This window comes from Lathyrus oleraceus, chromosome 4, assembly GCF_024323335.1.
Source record: "Lathyrus oleraceus cultivar Zhongwan6 chromosome 4, CAAS_Psat_ZW6_1.0, whole genome shotgun sequence".
NCBI lineage: Eukaryota > Viridiplantae > Streptophyta > Magnoliopsida > Fabales > Fabaceae > Lathyrus > Lathyrus oleraceus.
Genome location: NC_066582.1, coordinates 98717656 through 98727761, shown reverse-complemented (window position 1 = coordinate 98727761; position 10106 = coordinate 98717656).

Genomic DNA, 10106 nt, shown 5'->3' with positions numbered 1-10106 from the left:
AAACCTCAATAAAATTAAGAAATATTATGTTGACATTTGCTCAATTGCATTTGTGTTTGGTGTTATTCTCCTTCGATTGGGTGGCTATTAACCATCTCTAAAATTGTTTGTCGTGTTGATTTCGATTCACATTTTATTTATTTTGGTAACCATTAATCATCTCTAAAATTATTTGTCGTGTTGATTTCGACTCATATTTTATTTATTTTGGTGACTATTAACCATCTCTAAAATTATTTGTCGTGTTGATTTCGACTGATATATTTTATTTATTTTATAAACATATGTATGTAAATTATTAAATTAAATGCAAATGACTTATTATATATTAATCAAGTTAAAATCAATAAATAAAAATATAAATAAATAATTTTGACCCGTAAGAGCTCTAGATTAATAAGAGATCTAGTGTATGGGTAGGGGATGAAAAAATCACATACACATTATATAAATCCATTTTATGTGGAGAGACCATTTCATATGAGCCTTTGATTCCAATGCTTCCTTGTTCTTTAATAGTTTAGTTATTTTAATCCAAGTTGAAAGGCCTTGTGTCCAAAAATATGCAGGCATATTTTTGTATGCATCCTTGACCTTAACTTTGGCATATCTTATGATAGTTTTAGACTTGGACTTTATAACTCCCTCGTTTAATCACTTCAAATTTTGTTTTTGAGGATTAAATTACTTGCACTGGTCAAATCTTTGAATTCCAAAGGCGTGACCTATTCCAACAATATTTCAACAATTAATTTAAGTATTTCAGAGGTACGCGTTAGTGCATTTAGAAATTAGAAATGAAAGTCATATGAAATTGGCTATATTGCAATAATGTCCATGCCTTTCGAATACTTAATAGAATGCATTCTTGTGGAGTTTTGAAATTAGTCAAAATTTAGATGATAATTATCAACTGTGATTCATTTTTTATTTTATGCAATTAGAACAATCAATGAACTAGTATATATATTTTTAAATAATAATCGAAGACTTATAATATTGGACCTCATTTCAATCAAAATTTGGGCTTTCCACCCCAAGTTTGACTTGACATTCCACATAATAATATAACAGCAAAAAATATTATTTTTATTCTTTATCTTTCAAAATTTTATATTGGAAAAAAAATATTTTAGAAAACTGGTAAAAAAATAAATAATTTCAGAAAAGATAGAATTTATGCAATTTTTTTGAATATTTTAAAGATTGGTATGAGTTTTTATCGAATTTTTTGAAAAAATCGGTATTTTGTTGCCTTTTTACTGCATGTTGTTGAAAAATACGATATTTTCTGAAAATTAGTTGCATTTTTATCCGATTTTTTTAAAATTTTGGTATAATTATACATGATTTTCTTGAAAAAATCAATATTTTTGGAAAATTATATTTTCTATTGAATATTTTGAAAATTTTGATATTGACCAAAAAATACCAAATATTTTGAAATTTTTGGTATGTCGGATTTTTTGCCTACTGTAAACAAATTCGGTAGTTCTAAGTGCTTCATTTGTGTGGTCCATGACCTGATGGTTCCTCTGCAAATTTTATACAGTTTTTCACCACTAGCACCGTATATTTTACTTACATATTTTATTTTTAATTTGTTCAAAATTTAATAGGCTTTCGGTATCTCTCACATTGATAATTTATTTTGTATAAGTTGTAAATGACAGATATTTCTCTCCCGAGTTGACATGTTAGCATGGGTACAGTCCATTGGTAAAGAACATGGTATTATTTTTGTTACTATTCGTTTTGATAATGCAAATGAGATCAAATGGAAGAAAGATAAATTGATTATGGGATGTGAAAGATGAGGAAACTACAAAAGAAGAATTCTTTTTTATGGCAGTTATAGTTTGAAAGTTAAATGTTCATTTATGTTGAGATATGTGTCAAGTGGTAGCAGTTTAAAGGTTATGGTTAGGTGTGTGTTTCACAATCATAAACTAGCTAAGAACTTAGAAGTCCATGACGTATTAGGTTGTTTAAAAGAAAATGAAGGATAGTTTGTGAATGACATGATAAAATACAATATTGCTCCCAGATACATAATTGTTGTTTTAAACAATAGAGATCCAGAAAAACTCATGAGAGCTACCCAGGTATACAAGAAAAGATATACACACAAGACGAGCAAGAGAGATTTGTTGACTGAAATGCAACATCTACTGAGTCTTATTCATGAAGAGAAATACATGTACTGAACTAGAAACAAGGACAATTCAAATGTTATTGTTGATATCTTTTGGACACATCCTAATTTAGTGAAATTATTGAACATGTTTCATTTGGTGTTGATTTTTTACTGTACATACAAAATAAACAAATATTGAATCCCCTAAAAACGTAAATTTTCACTTACTTGGTTATGGGTTGGAAGTTATTGATTATTTATTGTACATACAAAACAAACAGGTATCAGCTACCACTACTTTAGATTATTGGCGCTACATCCATGAAGTTGATGTTTTCAGTTGGATTTGCCTAAATGGAACATGAAAGAAAGGAAAATTTCACATGGGCACTAGAGAAGCTAAAAGAGTTGTTCACTTCAAATAAGTTACAACTAAAGGTTTTGGTGACGGACTGAGAACTAACTTTGATGAATGTCATGGAAGTTGTATTCCCAAACACAACTCATATGTTGTGTTTGTTCCATATTTCAAAAATGTTAGTATGAAGTGTAAGGAGTATGTTGAATCACATAGGCGAGAGCATGTTATGGATTTATGGAACAACATCATGTATTCGAATAGGGAGTATGAGTTTGTTAAACACCTGGAGCATTTTAAGGTTGTATGTGTTGATATTCCTTTATTTGTACAGTATGTGCACGAAACATGGTTGACACCCTATAAAGAAATATTTGTTGTTGCATGGACTAATATAGTCACTCATTTAAGGAACATGACAATGAATAGGTACATAGATGTGACTTTCAATACATTACATACTAATCATAAAATAATGACATCCTTTTCTATTTTTATGTTTTTAGGGTAGAGTCTTCTCACTATACACTAAAAAACATGTCGACTACCACCTAGGGAGATTTATGCAGAAGTTGGGATACTATGAGCACCATGTTAAAGTTGCAACTAGGTTTAATCAGAATATCATTTCAAAAAAGTATTGCCAACATTTAGCATCAGTATAACACTCTCGATTACTCCATATTGCACATCTTCATTTCAAGGCAGTGTCTGCGACACGTTGGAAAGGAGCTGGAAAGGGTAAAATTTGTTGGTTCTGACAAAGATGTATGTGGTTGATTCATTATAAAAACACATGGGTGAGCTTATTCTGTTAGTATCGATTCACGTGTTTGAAAGGAAATCATACATTAAAGATCTTGAGGTCACTCAAGAAGATAATGGGATACATTTGGATTTAGAAGAAGAGTGTGAAAAGTTATAGAGGTATTTGAGTACACTGAATATTATAGGTCAGAGGGTGATGAAGAAAAAAGTCTAGAAACTAACATATTCATCCATAACTTCCATGCGTTCAGCACCATTGAAGTACAAGCCAAAAATGGGAAAGATGGAAATTGTGGTTTCTGTGTTATTACAGTATTGTTTTCTTACATAAGTACATTGATGGAATTGTTGATGTGGGTCAAGATGGAAATTATGGTTTTTGTGCTATTGCAGCTTTAATTGGATGGGGCGAAGAGTCATGGCCTTTAGTTCGGATGCAGTTAGATACTAAAGTTTATTAACACCATCAAATGTATTCCAATATGTTATATGACACAATATCCGAAGTTAGGAGTTCGTTGTGAGTGGCTAGCTTGGATGTGCATAGTCGTGAGAAATTGATGATGATTTCTTATATGGGTTACCCTATTTCTTTTAGATACAATGTTATATGGTCTCTTTGTCCAGGAACCTTAACATCACATTCTTCCTATTAGTGATATCTTCATGCATAGTTGTGAGTAGATATAAAATTATTGCAGTTAGTTTTGATAACAATAGTCATTGGGTTCAGGTGAAGTTGAAACCTAATTATCCATTGCCTCTCGTCACGGACCAATGGAGACATAACTATAGTGAAGGTGCAAGAGCATGGGAAATAGTATATGCAGGGCATATAAGGCACCGGGAAGAAGAAGTTAGGAAGTCAACATAATTTGTTTTGTATTAATATTGTAGCGCTTTTTACATTATATGTATATCTTATCGGGTATATTTTGTTTAAAATGTCAAAAACTTAAGGATTTTTTAAAACCCACCACTGCCTACCGGATATTTCATATTTTTGGAAAAAATTAGAATGTATCAGATATTTGAGAAAACTTGTATTTTTCAAGCATTTACCAAAAAACAATTTGTTTTTACCATAAATTTCTAGTATTTCTTCAAAAAATCTTAAAATGTATGGTATTTCTTTTTTGCAATATCCGGAATTTCTTTATATAAACGCAAAAAAATGGTAACCCTTTCAAAATTCTAGTAATTTACGGTAGTTTCAAAAATCCAGAATTATTAAGTAAAGGCATAATGATAATAGTATTGCTCATGTGGGGGTGTCAGGTCAAACTTGGAGGGTGGCATGATAAATTCTCTTCCTCTAACCAAACTTAGTTTTGAACTAAGTGGACATAGTCGGCCAATAAGTGGACCACATTGTTATACTCTTAGGACTAAAGCCCATTTATAATTTTTTAATAGCTTTTTCTTTTCCTCGTCTTCAATAAAATCAACCAATTTTTTACAGTCTGATTTAAAGATTACTTTAATTATAAAGCAATCAACCACTACAAAATTAAAAATGATTTGTCATATCCATAACTTTTGTCTTTCCAAAGAGCGGATTATTGCCTCCATTTAGGCATGGCAAAAAAGTATGAACCCGACTGCCTCCGCCTCGAATCTAGTGAGGAAAAACCTATTTAACTGGATGTATATGCACATGTTGGAAAAACTTGATTTTTAATCACGGGGGTGGGGATATTAATACCCGCCCACACTTTCCCCGCTCCGCTCCAGCCTATTAAATTCACTTTTTGCCTTTATTTTTAATAATTTTATTACCTATTTACCCTTTTTAATCTTATGATAGCAAGTTTATTAGAATTAATTTAACTTTTTTTGAAAATATAAATTAAATGAAAATGGACAATTACTATGGTTATTGTTAAAATGACCAAATATTTAGTTTAATTATTGATTTTCGTTGCTATGAAAAAAAACACGCATTTAATAAAATTACAAATTTTGCAAATGGGTGTGTGGCGGGGCGAGGAAACCAGTTCCTCATTGGGGGCAAGGTGGGTGGTCAATTGTTACCCTCAATTGGGTTTGGAGTGGGGAAGGGAGTGGTACAGGGAGGTAGGGGAAAGGCTAGTAACGTTTAAACTTGTCTCGCTCTACCGTGTTGGCATTGCCTTCCTCCATTTATGAGCCAAGTAGTTGCAGCAATGATCGATCCTCTTTCGTCTCTTATACATTTTATGTCCCTCATTTTCATTTCATTAAAAAAATTAGCGTATGTGTTGTATTTATACCAACCATTGGGAGGTCAAACCCAAAGATTGCTCGAACATGATAGAATTTGATCTAATTTAGGGGCTCCCCCGTTGAGGGCAAAGCATTTTGATAGTAAACTGTAGAGAAAAAGAAATGGTTGTTTTTGAATTTATTTACGGTGGATTATAGATTAGCAAGGGTTTCGGTCAATTTTTTCAGGTGACGCCGATATCTCTGGTTTATTTATATCTCTATCTTTTGTTATGTTAATAGCCTAATTTTTTACACAATTACTTGTTTTGTTCCTATCAATATTTTCCATGTAATGTCTGTGGACCTATGTGTTTGTCGGTATGAGGAAAATGATCCTTGTATTGGTTACGTATATTTTGATGACGACAACGTTGATGCTTGTTAAAGTCGATGGAGATATATTTCTAACTCTTTGATGATGGTGATTAACTTGAAGATATGTCAACCTCCATCAAGTAGAAGATTCAAGGTTCGAGTTAAGTGTTTATATGATCAGTGTATCGAGAAAAGGAGTTTGGAAACTTCGGAGTTGTAAATGAGAGGAAGTGTTAAAGCTCGGTTGGTCATGTATGTTTGAGTGACCAAAGTCTTTTGAAAGTGGGAGATTAACTCCTAAGATACTAAAGCGACTCACACACATACCTAAAATATTTTAAAGGTTTCTGTCTATTCAATAAAATTACCTAAAAATCTTTTTAAGGTCTATCTAGCTTATTAGGGGAGTGTTTGGTTGAATGTAAGTCTTTTTACAACTGAATAATCGATTATACCTAATCAATCACTTATCGAATATTTTCTTAGTTGAGTCTAAAATCGATTGGGAAAGTCTCTTAATGGTTGGTAACAGGTAAATATCAAACCCTTCTGTTTGTGGCTTGAACAATCATTTATTTTGGATCAATAGTCGATTGGCCTAATTGATTATTCCATTAATTCGGCTCATGGATTGTTTTCTTTTTTAGTCTCATTTTATCCTATTTAAAGGAGACATTTCCTCATTAAAAAACACACTAGAATTCTCGGTTTTCCTATTTCTTATTATTTTATCACGCTCCTTCTGTCTCTTTAATAGTTCTCTTTCACCAAAGTTGTCTTAGTGTCTTGTGAGTGAAAACTATTTGTGAGGAAAGTGTTGTGCTGGTATCGTGTCATTGTTTGTTTCAATAGTGTAATTCTCTTAAAGGTTCTTGTTTGGTTCTAGATATAAACCATTGAAAATCTATGTTTGGTTCTAGAACTTAGTTCGGTAAAAGTTTGGTTTGGCTATTGAGATTAGCGGCAAAAAAAATTCTTTGTTTGTGAGTTCATCTCGTGGAAAAGCTTTTGTTTAAGGAATAAGTCAATATAAAATCTCTCGTTTCGCTTGCAACAAAGGTTCGTGTGCATAATATATAAAAGCTCAAGATTACTATTAAAATTCTCAAGAAGATCTCCTGCGAACAGGAATAGGTCTACATTATGAAAAACCTGTATAAATCTCGATGTCATCTCTCTAATCCTATATATTTAATTTTTATTATTTACTTTACTACTTTATTCTTGTTGTTGTTTTTCTCTTTTAGTTTTTCAATACTATCACAAATTACTGCTTTAAGTAAGAAAACCTTTAAATTAATCATTAATTTTAAATATCACAATTTATCCCTTACATTTTTGTGTTGTTCAACAATGCCTGTTGTACATCTGATTTTTCGGTTCTTTTTTATTGTTATCCATCTTCATATCTATTTCAAACAAAATGTTTTATCTTTTGAGGTTGATGGTTATCTATGGAGTTCGTCTGTTCAGGATTGTGGAATAAGTTATTGATTAAAATTCACATTTTTCAACTAAATCATGTGGGTTCCGTTTAAATTTGGTGGGATTCATGTTAATTTTAACAAATAAAAATGTGTGTATATTAAACAATGTGCTACCAATATTCTTGTGAACAATTTAACTAATAAGAATATAAGTAAAATGCTAAACAAAAAGATAAATATAAGTCGCTAGAAAAATGATAAGATTGATTGTGTGTCCAAAGTGAAATATACACAATTAGTATTTCTATGCAAGTTAACTCTACTAGTCATAACATCGTGACCTATAAAATCTAGTTCCAACTCGTCTTGCTCTTACCATTTGGAGAAATTTAACTCATTAAGAACCTAAACAAATATAGTTATAGTGTGGGGGAGATAATGGGAGAAATATTACAATTAACATGTGTTAATATTAATATTTTAAGTTATATAAGATACATTCAAATTTAAAGAAGTTTCCTCTTCTAAAGATTCACTAATACACAAAAATAAAATACTATTTTATTATCATACAATGTTTCTATCATTTTTCTCTCCGTAACTTTTGAGATTAAATTATCTATTTTATAATTATATAAGATTTATATTATTTTAATCTTTTTATATATGTGTAAGATATGTGTAATCTTATTCATAAACATAAGATCAGAACTCCGTATCCGCCATAAGTTTGGAATGAACGAGGAACAATGATGATAAGGTAACTTGGAAGGTCAACACGTTTCCTTCGAAGAGAGTTTTTTTACATGATTTCATCTCATTTGTGATCATAATTATTCTAGAGATGTAGTCAAATTTCTTCTCATTGTTCTTCATGTTGAGATTCTCATACTGTTTACGTAGAGACTGAAGTTTCACCTTCTTCATTGATGTAGCATCGTACCAGTGTGTCCCACGCAGTCTTCGTCGTCGTCGAATCAACGATTTTTTCAAACATGTTCGCATCCACACACTAATGAATGTAGAACATTGTCTTCTAATCCTTCTTTCTCATATCACGCTGAGCATTCCTCTGCGTATCCATTGCATTTGTCAGTTGCTTCAACTGAAACATAATCATCGTTGACGAGATCAAGAACATCTTGAGCGTCAAACAATACATGCATATGAATCATCCACTGATTCAAATTCTTGTCATCGAACACTGGAATCTTAGTACTCAGGTTACCTTTTTTCGTTCATCTTCAATCTTGTGCAATTCACTCAGATCTCACCAAACACTAATCACTATGGCAAAACTGACTTTTAACAGCGCATCTTAGACAGCGCTTTTAAAAGAAAGCGCTGTCTAAGGTTAAAATTAAAATAAAGCGCTGAAAATGTTCCAAGAAAATAATGAAAGCGCTTTTAAATATAGACCTTAGACAGCGCTTTTGATAAAGCGCTGTCTAAAGTCTTTAAAATTTTAAAAAAAAAATAAAACCAAAAGCGCTGTCTAAGGGGGGGTTTAGAAAGCGCTTTTGGAAAGCGCTGTCTAAGGCATACCTTAGAAAGCGCTTTCCACAAAAGCGCTGTCTAAGGTCTAATTAAAATAAAATTTCAGGATTGTATTTTCGTTCTCAATACGTATTTTTGTTTTCCCTCTTCTTCACTCACCTCTCAGACACCCAAAACACATTTTTTCAGCGCAACGTTCGAAAACCCTATTCACCTCCGCCGTCACCCAAACAAGCGACCGCCGCCGTTTCCGCCACCGTTTCCGCCACCCGCACTCCTCATCTCAACAATCTCAACAATCTCAACAATCTCAACCCTATTTTGTGTGTACTGTATTCCATTGTTTTACACTGTTCCTGTTTTACCTGCAATGTTCCATTGTTTACTGTATGTTTTAATATCATTATATATTGTTCAGGCCAACGCCAAGGCAAAGTTTGACGAAACTGTTGAAGCACATATAAAACCGGGCATCGATTCCAAGCGAACAGAACTGGTATGTTTCAAGATACTTCTTTTTATTTTTTATTGTTTTTTTTGTGTTTGTGTGTTTTTTCTGAGCATATAAAATGCATGTACTCAGGTGGCATATAAGATGTTTTTCTTTGTCTGTACTATATATATTTATATACTCACCAATGCCTACTACAACACGTATGATTACTCTTTACAGGAAAAAATGACTCAAAAACACATGAATTTGTAAGAATATGTTACTGTTTGCTCAGAATTGTTGCATCATACTAGTAACTCTTGCACCCGTTCAAAATTTAGGGGATTTGTACCTATGTTCATGCATTATTAGAAGAGTTTGAGAGAGTAATAATAGCACCAAAAATTCAACTAAAACAGACAAATTAATAGTTATAGTCTTAGGTTTTTGCTTGTAAATCATGATTTGTCGGTAATACACTCCAAAATATAATGGTTGTTTGTTGTTGCTCATGTGGGGGCAGGGACTAACTAGGGATTGTTCTGGGTAGAAGTAGTACTCCATGTGTCAAATATTAAATGATTTATTTATAAAGATTGAAAATATATGGAAATTTAGTTAAGAGTAAAGAAGATCAGTTAGTATTTTATTTTACAATAAAATATTTTTATAAGTAAGTTGCTTATTATTGAATGGACCTTGATTGACTGCAGTTAACAAAACAAAATATAACAGTCAAAAATAATATAACAGTCAAAAATAAGTAAGTTGCTTATAATTGTATGGATTAATTGTTTACTTTAATAAGTAGGAAAACCATGGATAAAACATGGATCTGTGCCGATCGAATGACCAAAGAGTACGAGAGTGGGGTTTTGGAATTCGTTAAGTATGTTGTTCAACACGCTGAAAACCCCAGACGAA